Source organism: Anas platyrhynchos, chromosome 2, assembly GCF_047663525.1.
Source record: "Anas platyrhynchos isolate ZD024472 breed Pekin duck chromosome 2, IASCAAS_PekinDuck_T2T, whole genome shotgun sequence".
Classification (NCBI taxonomy): domain Eukaryota; kingdom Metazoa; phylum Chordata; class Aves; order Anseriformes; family Anatidae; genus Anas; species Anas platyrhynchos.
Window position 1 is genome coordinate 2646963 of NC_092588.1, and position 17674 is coordinate 2664636.

At 44.7% G+C, this 17674-nt stretch overlaps 1 protein-coding gene across 4 annotated transcripts in view; it reads left to right on the top strand.

The window, feature by feature from the left end:
- The window catches only part of TSNARE1 (t-SNARE domain containing 1), a 448956-nt gene that overhangs the window by 12582 nt on the left and 418700 nt on the right, over positions 1-17674 (top strand). For 2 of the 4 annotated variants that reach the window (XR_011807322.1, XM_038174847.2), the window contains exon 2: positions 4193-4286. The exons of 1 other annotated variant lie outside the window; for it this stretch is intronic. The gene's annotated coding sequence lies outside the window, so the exon portion shown is untranslated. The remainder of the gene's footprint in view (positions 1-4192; positions 4287-17674) is intronic. One more of the 4 variants, XM_038174848.2, reaches the window with a different exon arrangement.

Below are 17674 nucleotides of genomic sequence, written 5' to 3' on the forward strand. Positions count from 1 at the left end.
TCCTCTTGCTGTATTTTTTGGACCCAGGAGCAAAAGTTAAGCTGTTGTGGCATGGTAGCATTTGAAAATCTGACAAATAATAAAAATTAATATATGTATATATTTTTTTGGTCTTTACCCTGTCTCCCTTGGTATTTATCTTATCAGCTATTTGATGTGGGGAATCTGAAATTGTGAGCTCCGATCTTGCTGTGTAAGAAAGGTTTTTGTGAAGCCGTGCATTTAGACTAATTATTTCTGCCATACAATGTGCTGAGGATTTGTGATCTTAGGCAGACATTTGACAGATCTTAACTAGTTATGCTATGTCCTGTCAATCAAAATTATACGCCTACCTCACTCCTTCCTACTTTCTCTCTCTTCCAGCTTTTTTATTTAGGTTGGTCATTAAAATTGCTTATAACCATAGAAACAAGGAAAACCCACCCCTTACGTTCTAATTCTTTAGCATGATATTCCTGTACTTACATCGTGAGAGTTACATACACGATGGCTTCAAAAAAAACCCAACAACAACAGGTAGGCAGTTGTCATTAATTCCTCCCTATAACGATGTTGTTCCCACTGATTCCAACCAAAGATTGTGTTCTTGCATTCATCTGCGGTGCCCAGCACACGGAAAGACCTTGCTGTGGAGCAGCCTCCTGACAAGATAGTCGGGGAAGAAACAGATCTGTAGGATGGGAAGGGTGGGAGGATGAGATAAGGAGAAGATGGATCAATGTTCAGCAGAGAAGCCGCAAGCGCGACGTAGTGCGTATTGATGTTTTCGATCTTGGTTTTCATCCTTCTAGGGCTGTGCATCCCAGGCAGCACGCGATGGTGGGGTGCTCCAAGAGATGGACATAATATTGATAGTTCTGTAGGACCAGGCCAACAAGGGTAAAAGGCAGCTTTCTGCTCTTAGGGACGTGAATCCCTCCATGGAGGGATGGAGTGTGACGTATTTTTGCTTCTTCTGAACAATTAAAATGCTGATTTAATTTGCAGGAGCATTTTTTAAAAAACCTTGATCTTAGGCTATGTAAAAGTGATAAACTCTTACATTAAGAGCAAGAACACCCTGAGTTTGCAGTGCAGGACAAGTAATGCTGTTTTCTTGCAAAACAGGATTCCTCCACGTAAAACTGCCAGAGGCAAGATTTCTGACTTTTTTCCTTACCTCAAGTTGCAATAAATCATCTGAATGTTGAAGTATTTTACAAAAAGGAAGGAGTAATTGGTCAGATGAAAAGAGATAACCGCAGCTGCCATCATTGCTGTCTATAACTTGATCAGTTTTGCTCTTTTTGTGAATTATTGGAACTCGTTAGCGCATGGAAGATGTCTAGATGGGAGGCAGCAGGCAGTGGTTCCTCATATTGATGCTTCCCACATGATATTCTTGTCTCTAAATTAGAGATACTTTTGACAGATGGACAACTTGGTGGGTAAGGAGTTGGGTGGGTGGTTGCACTCACACAGAGTTGTGATCAATGGCTCAGTGTCCAGGTGGAGATCAGTGATGAGTAGTGACCCTTAGGGGTTAGTATTGGGACACAATAACATCTTTGTGGGTTACATGGACAAAGATCGAGTACACCCTCAGCAAATTTGCCGATGACACCAAGCTGTGTGGTGTGGTCGACATGCGGGACGGAAGGGATGGCATCCAGAGGGGCCTGGACAGGCCTGAGAGGTGGACTTGTGAGAAACTCATGAGGTTCAACAAGGCCAAGTGCAAGGCCCTGCTCTTGGGATGGGGTAATCCCAAGCACAAACAAACACAGGCTGGGCAGAAAGTGGATTTAGAGCAGCCCTGAGGAGAAGGACCTGGATGATCAAGGGGCTGGAGCACCTCTCCTGTCAGGAGAGGCTCAGGGAGTTGGGGTTGTTCAGCCTGGAGATGAGAAGGCTCTGGGAAGACCTTACAGTGGCCTTCCAGTACCTAAAGGGGGCTGCAGGAGAGCTGGGGAGGGACTCTTTGTCAGGGAGTGTAGTGATAGGACAAGTGTTAACAGCTTTAAACTAAAAGACGGTAGATTTAGATTAGGTATAAGGAAGAAATTCTTTACTCAGAGAGTGGTGAGGCCCTGGCACAGGCTGCCCAGAGAAGCTGTGGATGCCCCATCCTTGGAGGTGTTCAAGGCCAGGCTGGATGGGGCTTTGGGCAACCTGGGCTGGTGGGAGGTGTCCCTGCCCATGGCAGGGGTTGGGATTAGATGATCTTTAATAAGATGATCTTCCAGCCCAAACCATTCTGTGATTCCTCGTGTATGACACAGAGAAGACAGATTTATGCAAGGAATCCTACATCTCTCTGGTGGCAGCGCTGCGTGTGTCGTGGTACAGTAATTATGAAGAGTGAAGACTGCCTCCTTGAGAAATTTCAGGACGTCTTGATGTTTGGAAGGTGTCCAGGATGGAGACGTGGGTTATTCCTGAGATAGCGGGATGTGGGAGTTTGATCACTCGCTCTCTAGGAAGGCTTGTCTCTTGGAAAGATGAATTTTGACCTTTGGCCAGGGAAATAACGAGTAAGAAGCGTTGTGTGATGTAGCATGACAAGGTGTTGCTGAGCAACCATCTTAGATTTTAAAGGTCTTACTTATTTACCCTCTCTTCGAAAGCTGACTCTGGGTACTGTACTTTAACTTAAAGGCCCCTAATGATTTTTTATTTTTTTTCCCCATGTGTTGGAGCTGCTTCTGTTGGCTTTTGAGGGTCTGGAAGTAGTTTGAATTTGTCAAAGAGGAGGAAACGGTAATTGTGTGGTTCTTCTAAGGGTAGGAAATCTGAGGGCAGGGAGCTTCTTCAGCATCCCTTGCCATTCATTGTCAGTCATCCCATGTGGTTTGGCTTCTCCGCCATCTTGTCACAAGGAGGGATCAGAAGGTCTCATCGGAAGATCTGATGAGGAGCCTGGGAGGCTGAGTGCTACGTGGTGCTACTCCTTCTGCTTCAAGCATACCAACAGGCCAAAGTTTTCAGCAGTAAAATTAAAACGCTTTACTTGAGGAATAACTTCTGTACAAAGGGAATAGTGTTTCAACATCTGAACTTCACATGCAATAAAAGTGCCTCTACCTGAGGTGCCTACACCTCATCCTTCTGGAAGTAGTTTATAAAGTACATTATTAAAGTTTATCCATTCAGAATATATCCTCATATTTCTTTTGCATTTCGCTATCACACCAGTAACGACAAAACATACTACAGGTTGCATGGAGCCTCCTTTTTTATTTTTTTAGCATAAAAAAATCGCATTAAAAACATGTTAAATTCCTTCTGAATTTGAGAAAAACTTACTCAAGTGTGAAAAAGAGGGGTTAAGGGCATCGCTTACGATGCACTCCAGAGTGATCTGAGCTATCAGATCTTTATGGATGCCGATATAAAATAGCTGGCTGTATATCTGTTTATATTGATACATTACCTCTGTCTTTTGCTCTTTACGCACACGTGCACATACTCTTACACGCATAATTTTCCCCCAAGCAATAATTTTTCCTCTAAATCGTGTGTGTATATAATTCAAAATGAACCATGGAGATACCGTAATGATTTTCCAGTATTCTGCAAACTGTGCTTTAAAACATGATCTTATTAACACAGAAGCCTCTGTGCAGCTTTGTGTGGTGCTGTCCTAGTGTGGGTTTTGCTCCTCTGTGCTGAGTCCTGGTTCAGTGCTGAGCCCACCTGGTTGTCCCAGCTGTGTGCCTCTAACTGGGACGTCAGGTCAGCAGTTCTGGTAGTTGCATGGGCTTTTCTTTTTTTAGTGGAAAATGTAGGAGAAATGCCGACAGATCCTGCTTAACTGGCTGAGATTAAATATGAAGTATGAGATCACTAAGCAGGGGGAAATGACAAAGTCGTGTGAAATCAGAAATTGCAGAAAAATGTCTGCTATTTCTCACTGGGCAGCTTTGCACTCTGAAACTAAAGGTAAAGAGTTTTCCTATGTGTTTGTTTTGATATGTGTGGTATACTGTTGTCAGAGAGACCGTGTAGACCCAAAGGAAGTCTTGCTCAAGTTTTTTGTTCTGTAACAAATTCATAGGGTATGAAAACCCCTGAAAGGGGGGTTTGGATCTGAAGGTACGGCTAAAACCTCGGTCTTGGGAATACCTGACCTCATGCTGGGGGAAACAACAAATAAAAAAATGGTATGTGCTTTTCATTTGATTTTCATTTATTCTTTTTCCCTCCGCAGAGACAATACCACTGAGACAAGCCTTTGGTCTGTTGTGCTGTTGCTGGCTTGTGCGAAACCGGTGGCTCCACATCACAAGGGAATAGAAGTGTGGGTGAGATACTTGTTGTTTTCTCCCTGTGATAATCCTTGCTGTTTCAGGTGGTTTGATTTGGTTGTTTTTCTCCAGCTCTCCTGAACTCGCTGGCAGGGATGCTGTGTTTTGTAGACCCTGGGGTGGGTGTGGAGGAAGGGTTGAAGGCTCCTGGCTTGTAGATGTTCCCCTCTGGGTGGCATCTTCTGCTTCTTTCCTTGATTTCAGTGGTTGATATTGAGGTGGAGGGGGGAAATCTCCATCCAGCTTCTTCCCCTGGTGGCTGATCTTGCCTTGCTTGGCTGCTAATTCATTAAACTCCGGGATGGCCCACACTTGCCATGCATTTGCTGACTTTGAGTTCGGCTTTCTGGCCAAAGCGAGCGTTAATGGATGCTCTCTGCTAGGAACAGATGGTCAGTGAAAGTTTCATTTTTCAGGGCGTAACAGACTGTATTTGTAAAACCTTCAGAGTTTTTAGCAGCAGCGGTAGTTTCCTTAAACTACATCTGTTTTTCCCACCTGGAATACTGTTACCGTAATTTGTATCGTGGCTGGAATAGTTATTTCATGTGCTCCAGTCTGATAGTAGGAAATCAGTCTTTTCGTGGGGATTTTTGGTCTGTGTCTCTGTTCCCTCTTCACAAAATACTTTAGGAATGAAAAAAAAAACACTAAAAGGCTTCATCATTTTTTTCCTTAATCACTTGGGTGTTGTGCTCTTAATTCTTACCCTCGAAATCACGTTCCTTGCAAGAAATCTCTATAAAAAGGATTTTCTTTCTTTACCTCTGTTTCCATACCATGGGGAGAATTGGCATGTTCCAGCCCCGTTTCATATACAGAGCTAAACAGATTTGCAACGTGCGGTAAACTGTATGCAAAAAGTATGCTTATTAGCGTCCTGAGTAATCACCCACAACAGAGTAAATAGGAGGTTAATGAGATTAACAGCAAAGAGAAACGTAAGCGTTTGAGTGCTCCTCTCCCTGGCCCCGTAGCCGGTGGCAGCCTGGTTTCTCTTGACGAGCCCAGCATGGGTGTAGACGCAGTAGTGATTTTGCTGCTGTTCCCCATACAATGCTTAATGAGTTCCTACTGCTGACATTTTCTTTTAGACACTGTGTGATATTATTAAATCCCACTCCGCGCAAGATGTTTTGTGCATTGCTTCTTTTTTTTTTTTTTTTTTCTTTCCCCCCCATATTTATGTTTCTGCTGTTGGGACTCGGTGGTGAATAGTCTGATCAGCCCTTGCTGATCCTCCAAAGTCTTCTCTCAGGTGTGTGGTGCCCTCTTTGATGTCTCCACAAGGCTACCAGAGGAACAAACTGACCCACATCTCTCTGGGGGAACTTGCTACCACCAGAATACCACAGCCAGAAGTACACTGAGATTTATCTCCTATTTTCTTATCCCAAGCTTTATCTTCATTTCATCTGTCCTTTATTTTTCTCCTTCCTGACCTTCACATTCTATCCATCAAGTCTCACAAGGAGAGAGAAGCCCATCTTCAAGCAAAACCATGCCTGTCTTCTACCGTCCTGCCTCTCGGTTCCTTTCCTTTTTCCAGCACTTTGGGTTAGGGGCTTTTCTGGACGTGATGCTCTCTGCCTATCCACCTCTCACATCTTCTGGCAACCACCAGCGTATTCTGAATGTCAGCGCCTCAGAATTGTTTATTTGCATTTTCTCCACCCAAAACTGCGTCTGTGTGGTTGGCTTGAAGCTCTAGGCACCGACTCCCCTTACTGGTCAGTTGACAAACTGCAAGGTATTTTTTTTTCTATTTTAAATAAAAGTCCCTTACCGAGAAACCTATTTCATTTCCTCAAGATAAATCTTGTACTTCTGACTGTAGTAGTTCTCTCTTTTCTTTTTTTATTTATTTGCAGTTCTGATTAAACTGTGAACCTTCAACTCAAACAATTCGCACAGAGTCGGGGCACTGCACATTGCCCAAATGAATTATTCACCTTGCAGCTCTTTTTTTTTTTTTTTATTTTGAACCCCTCAAGCTATTTTCCTCCTATTTCAGTTGAGTAGGGCAGTGGTTTCCCTTCCATGCCAGCTCTCCTGCTTTTGAGTTCGACGGGGATTATGCCTGGAGCTGGGATTTCCTTGCCAGGCTGCACGGCTGGAAGGCAGCCCAAAGCCTTGGCATTGCCTGGGCGAAGTGGAAGAGCGCTCATGCCCTACACCACTGCTGTTGGAGGAAGGAGATGTCATTCCCCAAAACTGCTCTCCAATGACACGGGCTTGGAGAGGTTCACCGTGATGTGCTGGGGTAATTCTTTGGTGCTCTCCAAAAAGCTAGGAAGGTGTGTTTCTGGTGAGAGCAGTTCCTCGCCTTGCAAGGACATGATATGGGGCAGCACAAGAAGAACAGAGTAGGTCTTGAGGATCTTCCAGTTCCCATTCCCTCCAGTTCCTATTAAGCTTGGTAACTGGGGAACCAGCTGAGCTCAGTGATGCTCTCCCAGTGCTCAGGCTCTTGCTGTTGAGCCACGTTGCTGGTCAGCATGGAAAAAATAATATTCAAGGATGTTTTGGTGGTGTTGTTGAACTGTGTTATCGCTGGCATCCAGGACAGAAAGAGCCTCAGAAGGGGAGGAATGTGTTAAAATCAAAATTGTAGTTTCTTTCTGCTATCTTTGCAAACAGAAGAGCGACAGAAGCAGCGAATGTGTGTGCATGCAGGGGAAGGACTTGCACATCTTCTCGTGCGAGGGGAAACAACTCAGCTTGCTGCAGTGTGTTACTAATATTCGCGTCTGAGCACTCAAAACTTAGCGAGAGACGTAAGAGAGAATGAAACAGATTTCTGAAGTCTTAAACGGATGGTTAGACCGTTTCTTCTTTTCTGCTGTGGGAATCTTTAAGCCGCTGTACTTGTTTTCTTTGGGGATCATATTAAAAGCAAAGAGGGGCTTCGTTATTTATTTATTTTGGAAAGCGCTTGGCTGCCTGTCTTATGCAAAAGCACTTTAATTGATCTTTCAGACGGTCGAGAGGAGGACGGAGGAGAAAATGTTTAATGCAACGTATAATTCTTTCTGGTTTTGCCTCAAAATAAGAAGCCACTTTGTTAAGATTTATGCATCCGAGCGCAGTTTATGCGCACGGTGCAGCTGTGGTTTATCTGCGTGCTGCAGCAGGCTGATGCAAAGAAATGCCTTGATCAATGGTACGAGCTGGTTCAGGGTAACTCCCAAACTGCTCCCGTGACAAATGCAGCGCCAGTTTCTTGCCACCCTCACTCTAATTGCTGTTGTGTCTCGTTAAGTTTGTGATTCCTTTTTTAAATGTAATCTAGTTGAGGATTAAAAACCAAAACGATGCAAATCCATTTCTTGCTGTGCTGTACCGAAGCAGAATAACACTCCATTTAACTGAGATTCTTTTCTATCCATTTTCCAGCAGTAGGATGCTTGGGAGGCAGGTGCAGATGACTATGCCTTGTCTCTGTTCTTCCCCGAGCCACAATACTACATGACAGAGTTTGTGGAAGCCTGGCAGTTGAATACGTGCACCGCAAAGCATCACTTCAGTGTCAATGCCTCCCTCTTGTCTCTTTAAGGTGAAGCAACTGGGGTGATTTGGTGCTGTAGTGTGCTTACCTGCAAGGTTTGAGGTCTGAGCTTCTTCGGTCTGCTCTTGCTTGGTGAATTAGGAATGTTTATAGGCTGGAATCACCTTGCTTTGGCTCCTTCGGAGTCAAAGGTCAACTAAAATGGTGCATATCGGGTCTTGTTTGCTGTTTATCATCTATTTTATTCAAGAAACCACATGCAAGTATTAACACACAGCTCTGTGGCTTGCTCTTTTAGTACCAGAAATTTCTTGGGGGCGTCTGGACATGGCATGTAATGGTGGTGGTTCTTGCCTTGGGCAGCCTGGGATTTAATTGGGGAGAAATTGATGAAAACAGGCAGTGTGGAAGCTGGAAACAGAGCCCAGCTCACAGCTGGAGCCTTTCAGGGCAGTGGGTCCTGAGGAAGCCTTAAGATGGCTTTGTGGGGGAAGTCTTCTCTAGCTGGGGAAGACTGCAGAGATGTACACAACAGGATTGTTGGCTCTGTCCCACGCTGGTGAGTTTCTCCAAGCAATTGAGTTAAAATACTTGGAAGAGACTCAACTTCTTAGAAGCTGCGTGAGCACCAAAGGTAAGCAAAACCCCTTAGTGCAGTCGCTGGGAGGTTTTCAGCTGCGTTTGTTTGAAATATACCACGTGCCATACCGTAAGAGTGCATTTTTATAGATGTATTTGGGTACCTCGTGCGTAATACTGAGTTTGATTTGAATTTGGGAAGTTTGTGCCTTCCATTCGGAGAGATTACAAAAGCCTCAAAGACGAGAGAGCGACGCGGCATGATGCCAAACCACTGCAGGGGGGATGTTGTGTCCCCTCCCCACCTCCTGTTCCATCTGTCTTGTTGTCCCTCGGTGCTGGAGGCACTCCTCTGGTGTGTTAACAGGTTTAGTAAACCTGCATTTGCTGCGGTTTGGGTAAAGAAGAGTTACATTTGCTTGTGACGACAGGAAAAAGAACAGCCCCTTCCTCCTCCCCTCCAAAAAAAAAAAAGATGAGGAAAAGAAGGAAGCAAAAAGAGCTTGTCATGAAACTTAAATTCCCCTAGAAACATCGGGTTTAGACAGGCATCTTTAGAAGCTTGTTCTCTCCTTTTATAACACGAGCAGTGTTATACGGCCACACTATATCAGAGCTGTGTGATGTGGTAGCAGCTCCTCTGTCCTGAGCCACTGTCACGCCGTGTAGCTGTAGCTTTGGTGTTTAAGCAGAAGAATATTTCAGCTCGGTGTCACCGTGGGTAAAACAGAGGGTTAGCTGCTCTGAGTGCTTGATAAAGGGTGAGTTAGGTGTTTGCAAGAGGCATTCAAAGCTGCAACCACTGCACCAGGGCTGCATCCTGGCATCAGGAACAGCTGCCAGCCAGCCACGGGATGGGAAGCAGCTGAGATGCTGCAGCGTGGCTTTGAGGTGTGCATGGCCACGTGTGTTTGCACAAGCGTGGAGAAGTTGGGAGCCAGCCACAGACGTTACAGATCCTCCTGATGGACCCAGCTGCTGTGGGGGAAGCAGAGATCTGGGGGATGGCGGTCCCATTTGCAGGCTGAAGAGAGCCAGTTATTTACTCAACGTATGCTTAGATGGAAGATGCTGAGATCAGATAAAAAGGAGAAAAAGAAACCCTCCCAAAAGCCTTCTGTTTTCCAGCATCGATCATAAAAACAGTTGTAAAAAAAATAAATCCTAAGTAATAAGTCTTCTTTTCTCGGCCATGGAGCACGAATAACGGAGGAGATGGTCGCAAGTGGAAGATGGTGGTGCCCCAAATATTCAAATCCTCCTCCTGTGACATCTCCACAGGGAGCCAGACCATGTCCTCTTCAAGCCAGGTCACCACTAGCTATGGGTGCTGAGACCCAGTTGCCCAGTATCAGGATCATTCTGGCCACCCAGGAGATCTTGGAGCAGCCCAACCCTTGTAGTGTCCCCATGGGTTGTGTCCAGCTCCCACCCTGGACCTTACAGACATTACACAATTCATGTGGGGTCCTTACATTAGCGTATTAATTGCATGTGGTAATTAATCATGGTTCTCTTGGTTTTAGTGTGTGTGTCAGCTGCAGGTCACCATGGATCCATTCATCCCTGCTTTAGGATGAGTGAGCCCTCCACCCAAGGCTGGATTTAGGTTTGATTCTCTCCGTCCCCATGTTCTGCTGGCTGGGGTTGGTGCTGTTCTTGCCACCTTCTCTTCAGAAATTGCTCTCGACTCAGCTTTTTTTAGAAACACGCTTTCATCATTTATAATCCTAAAGGCTCTCCTGCAATGGAGGAGTTTTTGGCTGTTATTTTTAACTGAATGTTTCATTGATCTGATTTACAGCGTGAGCTGCCGGCTGCTGTATTAGCAAGAGAGCGGAGAGCCAAGCGTGGCGTGGGGCAGGGAAAGAGCAGTGTGGGGAGGTCTGAACTTACCTCCCTTGTCAGAGCTAATGCATCACAGAGCTGCAGCCCAAAGATGCAGTTTCACATCATTTTAAGCCAATATAAATCAGGGTTTCTATTTATTTATTTATTTATTTATTTCATTTTTAAAATTTTCCTTTAAGTGGCTCCATCTCTATTGCCTGTTTTGGTGTTGGTGTCCAGGCGCCTGTGTGGTAAGCCAGCTCCAAATTCATTCAAAACGAAACCCTACCAGAAATAAAATTAAAGGGATATAAAACAAAAAAGGCTTGGAATTTGGCTAGACGAGATGAAATTTTGAGCTCCGTGAGAGCTTTTTGCTCTTGCTTGGGTTTGGTTAGTCTTCCACTCACAGCTGAAGAGGCTGAGTACAAGCCACTGAGATGTGGTGGGACCATGGATGGTGTGGTGGGACCATGGTTGGTATGAAAGGACCTTGTTTGGTGTGGTGGGACCATGGATGGTTTGAGGAGATGGAAGCTAGCCTCTTCTGGGCAATGCCATTATTCATTACATGGAGAACAAAGTGCCCATCACTGATGCTTTGCTACGCCGTGGGTGCAAACAAGAGCTAGGAGCACCTGAAACCTTCAACGACAGATCTGAGTGTTTAGCTTGGTTCTGACTAAGTGTGTAAATAAAACAAGAAGCATTAGGAAAGGGGTTATTTTTCTACTTGGTGAACCAGAAAATTAAATACAAATACAGTGTGTGGGGCCTGGGTACGGAAGTGAGAACAAATGAGCGCTATTAAGTTGTTTTCAGGAGTGGATTTATTTATTTTTTTTATTGGTCTCAATTCTCTCACTTCTTTTAAGGCTTTCTGCTGTTGGTCTCTTTCTGCTTCTTCCACTTTAGTAGGTTGGCTGAGTTAATCACATCAAAGAAGAGATTACAGATCGCTGATTTCAGCTTTTCTCCTCTACCCAGCCATCAATGAGCCTGTTCATGAAGCACATAAGGGCTTAATATCTCAGTGCCCTCAAGGGAAATAGAGGGAAAATCAACAATTAACTATTTTTTAGGGATCATCCAGTCAACCAGTTAGTATGTGTAGGGGTCCTGATTATTCACGTATGCTGCTTGCTGCCTGCCTGGTGTTTGGGAGGGTGCTATGGAGCAGGGATTGAGAAATTGGTGGGAATTGAAGCTGTGGAGGTGAAGCATCCATGGATACATCAGAGGTGTTGTGGGGATGTAGAACTGGGCAGCGGGATCATCATGGCAGGTGAAGATTTGCAGGAGAAAAGGGCAGGGATGCTCAGCTCCACTCTTGGCTTTGAGAACATGGTGCTCTTCAGCACTCAGTGCTGTGCAATGTGGAAATGTGTGGTTTTATTGCTGCTACGGCTTTTGTGGAGCAAACCAAAGACTGTGATGTCAAGGAACCTGAACATGCAAGGTAGCACCTCCATGAGGTCAGGGCAACTGTCTTTGTTTTACAGGCCATAAGTTGTGTCATGGAAATGGTGTCCATGCAGGTGGTCCAAAGCCGGAAAGGAAAGCCGTGTGAGATTCAGCCTGTCCTCAGTATGAAACTCCGCTGGAGTTTGAACTGAAAAGGAGGACAGTGAAGACATCAAAGAGAGCTGTCGAAGAGAAAAGACGTCTGTCAGATGCCTGCTGATGACAACCAGTGTAGACCTGTCTTCCATTCTTCCAACAATAGCACGTAAAGAGTTTCTCTTTTGCCTGAGAAGCTGTTTTCGTCAGATGATAGTGTTTAGGAGGGAAGAAGTTAACTCTTTACATTGATTATCTCCTGTAGCATTTGCAGAAAGGCTGAGAGCTTAAGCCCAGCCTGCTCAGGGAAGCAATCCTTTCCACTTCACTGGAGGAAAATCCTGGCTACCAAGACTTCTGCGCTAAAAGGAGCGAGCCAGTTGGGAGACAGGAGATGACTCAAAACTGTTTTTCTTTGTTGGTATGCATGGCTTTGGTGAGGAGGAGGTCTCTGTCACAATGGGTGCTACTATGGATGGCACCAGTGCAAGTCTCATCTGCTTCATCGCAGGATCTTGTGGGCCTCTGAGGATGACTGCATTGGAGGAGAGGAGGGCTCTTGCATATACAGACTTGCTGTCTGCTTCTTCTGTTCCTTAAATGCCTAAATGAGCTCCTTTTTGTGTTGAGATATTATTTGTAAACTCTTTTGCCTTCTGCTGATTTCACTTTACCAGCGGCTTTTCTTGCAGCCTGAATGCAGCGTTCTTGGAACTGCGAAAAATATAGACTGTCTTAAATTATACCTCTTAGCCTCCATCCATCTCTGTTTCGTTTTGCAGAGGGATTGTGTATTATCACTTCTGGTTTGCTTTCAGAATTACGAATGGTCATAGATAAATGTAACTCATAGAAACTAGAGGACGTGGTTTGCTTTGGCCTGCTAAATATGTGGGAGGAAAAAAAAAGATTTTTCTTTTGTCTCCTGCTCACCTATGGCTTGGATAAGCCTCTCTGACTTGGCTGTAAATGAAGCTGTTTGTTGGACAGCAGAGATACTTAAAATAGAAAAAGCAAGTTCATGCAATAGGTGATTTGGGTCTGGTTTTGAAGTACAGTGGCAAAAATCAAGTAATTGGTTCAATTGAATTACACGTTTCTGTTAGTCTCCAGCTGCGCTTAGTTATGGTTTCAATTTCTTGATCAAGTGGGAAAGTAATGTGAATAGTGTCCGAGAATGACAGGTTTATGTTGGAAACACCTGTACTGGGTTTTTGTGGCAAGGTTTTGGTAGCAGGGGGGCTGCAAGGGTGGCCTCTGTGAGGAGGGCCCAGCAGCTGCCCTGTGTCAGATCAGAGCCGGCTCCAAAATGGACAAATGCTGGTTGTGCTTCTAGCAGAGCACGTTTAAGAAAAGGAAAAGCTGCTGCACAACAGCAGCGTGGACAGAGGAGTGAGGAAATGTGAGAGAAGCAGTCCTGCAGCCCCAAGGTGGGGCTGTATGAGGTTCAACAAGCCCCAAGGTGGGGCTGCAGGAGGGCAGGAGGTGCTCCAGGCATGCAGCAACAGTTCCCCTGTGGCCTGTGGAGAGGCCCCTGGTGGAGCAGGCTGTCCCCCTGCGGCCCATGGGTCCCACATGGAGCAGATCTCCACGCTGCAGCCTGTGGAGGAGCCCATTATATTTTATCCCCTTTTTTCTTTGTGTGAGAGAGCAGTTGTGGTGGTGTTCAACTGCGTAGCAGGGTAAAATCACCACAGCACCATGTGTAGTCTGCTGGGTGGACACTGTGCACTTGGGAAGGAAGAATATGATCTGGATGAGGGGATCAAGTACACCCTTAGTAAGTTTGCAGACAACACGAAGTTAGTCGTGAGTTGATCTGCCTGAGGGTAGGAAGGCCCTGCAGAGGGATCTGGATAGGCCGGACCGATGGGCCAAGGCCAACTGTATGAGGTTCAACAAGGCCAAGTGCTGGGTCCTGCACTTGGGGCACAACCCCATGCAGAGCTAAAGGCTGGGGGAAGAGTGGCTGGAAAGTTGCCTGTTGGAAAGGGACCTGGGGGTATTGGTCGGTAACTGGCTGAATATGAGCCAGCAGTGTGCCCAGGTGGCCAAGAAGGCCACTGGTATGCTGGCTTGTATCAGGAATTGTGCAGCCAAAAGGGCCAGGAAGTGATTGTCCCCCTGTATTCGGTTCTGGTGAGGCCGCACCTCGAGTACTGTGTTCAGATTTGGGCCCCTCACTACAAGAAAGACATCGAGGCCTTGGAACATGTCCAGAGAAGGGGTACGAAGCTGGTAAAGGGTCTAGAGACAAGTCTTATGAGGAGCAGTTGAGGGAACTGGTGTTATTTATCCTGGAGAAAAGGAGTCTCAGGGGAGACCTTACTGTTCTCTACAACTACCTCAAAGGAGGTGGTTGTAGTGTAGTGGGGCGAGGATTGGTCTCTTCTCCCATGCAACAAGTGATAGGACAAGAGGAAACGGCCTCATGTTGTGTCAGGAGAGGTTTAGATCAGATATCAGGAAAAAAAAAATCATTCACTGAAAGAGTTGTGAGGCATTGGAGCAGCCTGCAAGGAAAGTGGTTGAGTCACCATCCCTGGTAGAAGATGTGTAGATGTGATACTTAGGGACATGGCTTAGTGGTAGACTTGGCAGTGCTAGGTTAATGGTTGGACTTGATGATCTTAAGAGGTCTTTTCCAACCTAAATGATTCTGTCATTCTGTGAATGTAGTCTTCTGACTTCTGCTTGTTGGGGCATCTGCTCCTTATGGATGGCTTTTGGGCAGCAACACAATGAAATTCTTGTTCTTGTCAGCCTACTTGAACATGAGGAAACCCAAGAGGCTGAAGTGACCTCAGGTCTGAAGCAGTATTGACTGGCTACACTACTGGTAGCTACACCACCAGGAGTGACCTTGCACTTGGTGGGGATAACTCCTGGGATGCAACAAAATAAATGCCTAAAACATGAACCTCAAAAGGAGGATTTCCATCTGCTGTCTGTGCTCCATCTGCTGAAGAGCAGAAGATGCCTGATTTCTGGTGGATTTGTCTGTCATCTCCTAGCATGTCTTCTACCACTTGCTAGCTGTGGTAGGGTTAGCAACTACTATCTGTTTACCAGTAGGTAAGCCACATGTTGGGTGGCTGCTAGAAGTGTTGAGTTGTGCTCGCCTTCTCAGCAGATGTATTCATTTCTCTTTCCTTTACTCTAGCTTATATTTTTACCCAATTTTCAGGGTGGTAGTTATGTTGTATGATTTTTTTAGTATTATTTTTTTCCAGCTGAGCTGAAGCTGCCCAACAACAGCTTCAAGTTACAGCTATGGCCTAAATGACCGGAGAGTGGGGCTAATAGATGGGAAAGTCAGCAGGGACCACTGATGGTTCTTGTATCACTGTAAGTCTTTGTGGTGATCATCATCATATTGCTGGGAGGCTGAGAAGGTGGTGCCCATCACCCTATGACCATGGGAGGCCATTTTGTTTAAGGGCAAATGGCTGGAGGCAATGCAGTGGTAACAAGGATTACCAAAGGCTTCTTTGTCTCTTCCAGTGGGGAAAGAAAGACATCTTCTGTGACTTCTTCATCTCGTGACACAGCATCTCTGTCAACTTTTGGTAGCCTATTTGTGGAAGTACTCAGGAACATATTCTCCTACATACTCTCCCATCTGTCTTTTTCCCAAATTCACTGGCCTTGGTGTATGCTTAAGAATAGACTTGCTTTTTTGCATTATGTTGAGAAGGCAGTTAAGAATTTATTTTCTGACCCTCCTGCGTTTAGATGATAATATTTTTAGTATCTTAGATGATGGCTGTTTCTGAGTCGATTTGTAGTTTGTTCTCTCTTCCTGCCCCTTAAATGAAGAGAGAAAGACTTGACCAGCATCTTGTACCAACAGATATTTGGTGATGTTCTGTTTCTCGGACCAGGTTGCCTGAGAGCCCTTGTTACAGTGCTTAATTACCCTTTTACTTTGCTTCTAAAGGACTGTATTCACGAATAGATGAACTATGCTTGTGGCTTTTTATCAGTTCACAAGAATTTACACTCACTTGGCTTTTCTGACCCTGAAAAAATAAGCACTCAAAAAGGAAATTCACAATATTACCCTCCTGTCTACCCCCAAAAAATGTGAAATGGGGAGAAGATACTTGCTTCTGTGTGTAAACTAGATTATTTACTTACTGCTTTCTCCACAGTATAAGTGATTAGATGGGCTTTTTCTTTTTTTTTTCCACTTCCTACACCTTAAGCTTGCTGGCAGATGACTAAGGAAAGTCTTTTGAAACCAGCGCTGAAGGGATGGTAGAGGCAAGAGTATCTTCAACGATCCTAAGATTGTAGGACATTGAGAAAGCTTCCCATAAAATTGTATCTATTTGAGATCTGGTGTATCTCCTGTATGTGGTGTAGTTGGACCAAGTTCATCTGTGCAACCTTGGCATGGATTGGTGTCTCTGAAGGCTTAATGGTGCCTTTAATTATAAGCGGCCCAGGAATTGCCTAGTGAGACACAGGGTTCATTTAGCTCCAGAATCTCTCTTTTGGATGACGACCAGAAATAGTGTGCTCAAAAGACGAGAAAGTAGTGCCCTGATACACAAATGCCGTGATTATTTCTCCCTGTTTTTTTCTTTTTTTTTCTTTTTCTTTTTTTTTCTTTTTTTTTTTTTTTCTTTTTTTTTTTTTTCCCTGATGGTTAATCACTAAGGCTGGCTTGAGCATTTGTGTTACAGCTTAGTTATGACAGCATTGGCTGGTCTCGTTACCTACTTCACTGTCCCTTGCATGCTTAAGTTCTTGGCCTTCACATCCTGTGCTCCAGTTTAATTACTCAAAAAAAGTCACTTACCTCTTGCATTTCACGATTTCTTATTTTTTCCTGATTTTTGTGGTATGAGGAAGGAAGCTATGTAGTTCTAGATCTGTCGGCCCTAAGCTTGCTTATTGATTTTTATTTTTATTTTTTGCTGTGTTTGGTTTCAGTCAGTTTTCTGAATTAAATCCACCCCTTCAGTGTGTCTCCTTCCATCTCCTCCATCGTAGTGGGCTGCTGTTGTTTTGAATATTGTCCATTACATTCCTTTGCAGAAGGCATCTCGTTGGCACAACAAATCCCAGTTACTTGCAGGTGTCCAGCCCAGTAGATTTGCTGGCAAGAGTGGGAAATCCTTCCCGAGCTCCAGTAAGAGGTGGTGAGCGTGGCCAAGTGGCCAGATCCCATCTGGAAGTTGTGATGCCAACCATTAAGGTAACCTTTTTCTGCTTTCAAGCAAACATGGTAATTGGAAGGATCCTCAACGTCTCTTCAGTGCCTTTCATCGTTTGATCTCAGAGCACTTTATTTATTCAGCCTCCTGGCGTCTTTGCGTGGAAGGGAGGCATTGAGAGAGAATAATTTATAGGACTTCGTGGCATGATGCCATTTTGTTACAGTGTAATTGCGCTTGAAATATTCAATAGAACATCGTTCTTGAGTTAATGGAGAAGATTGTCGCTGGGTTATGTCCCCTGTGATTTTTTTATTTTTTTTTACAAAGTCTTCTTGCCGCATGTGAGATAAATAAAAGATTTTATCCGCGTTCTTAATAGCTGGTATCAGAAGTTGAGAGCTTCAGTTCAAATATTTGTTGTTCTTTTTTCCCCAAAATAAGAATGTTTGATTAGTTTGTCCTTACATTTTTCCTCCTTCTCCCTTTAAATAATCCAAAAATCTGGATACAAATTGTTTCCCTCTGCCCACACGCTGGAGAAAACATCTATTTCCCGAAATAACAGAATGATGCTGTATTATTTGTTGTAGGAAGGAAAATAGCTAGTTGGAGGTGAGCGGCAGAGTAAAAGTTGTTTGAGATGATAGGAATTACTTTTTTCTTTTTTTTTTCTTTCTTTCTGTCAGATTTTACCAGATGTAACTGACCCGATGATGGCCTGTAGGTGCTGCAGATATTAT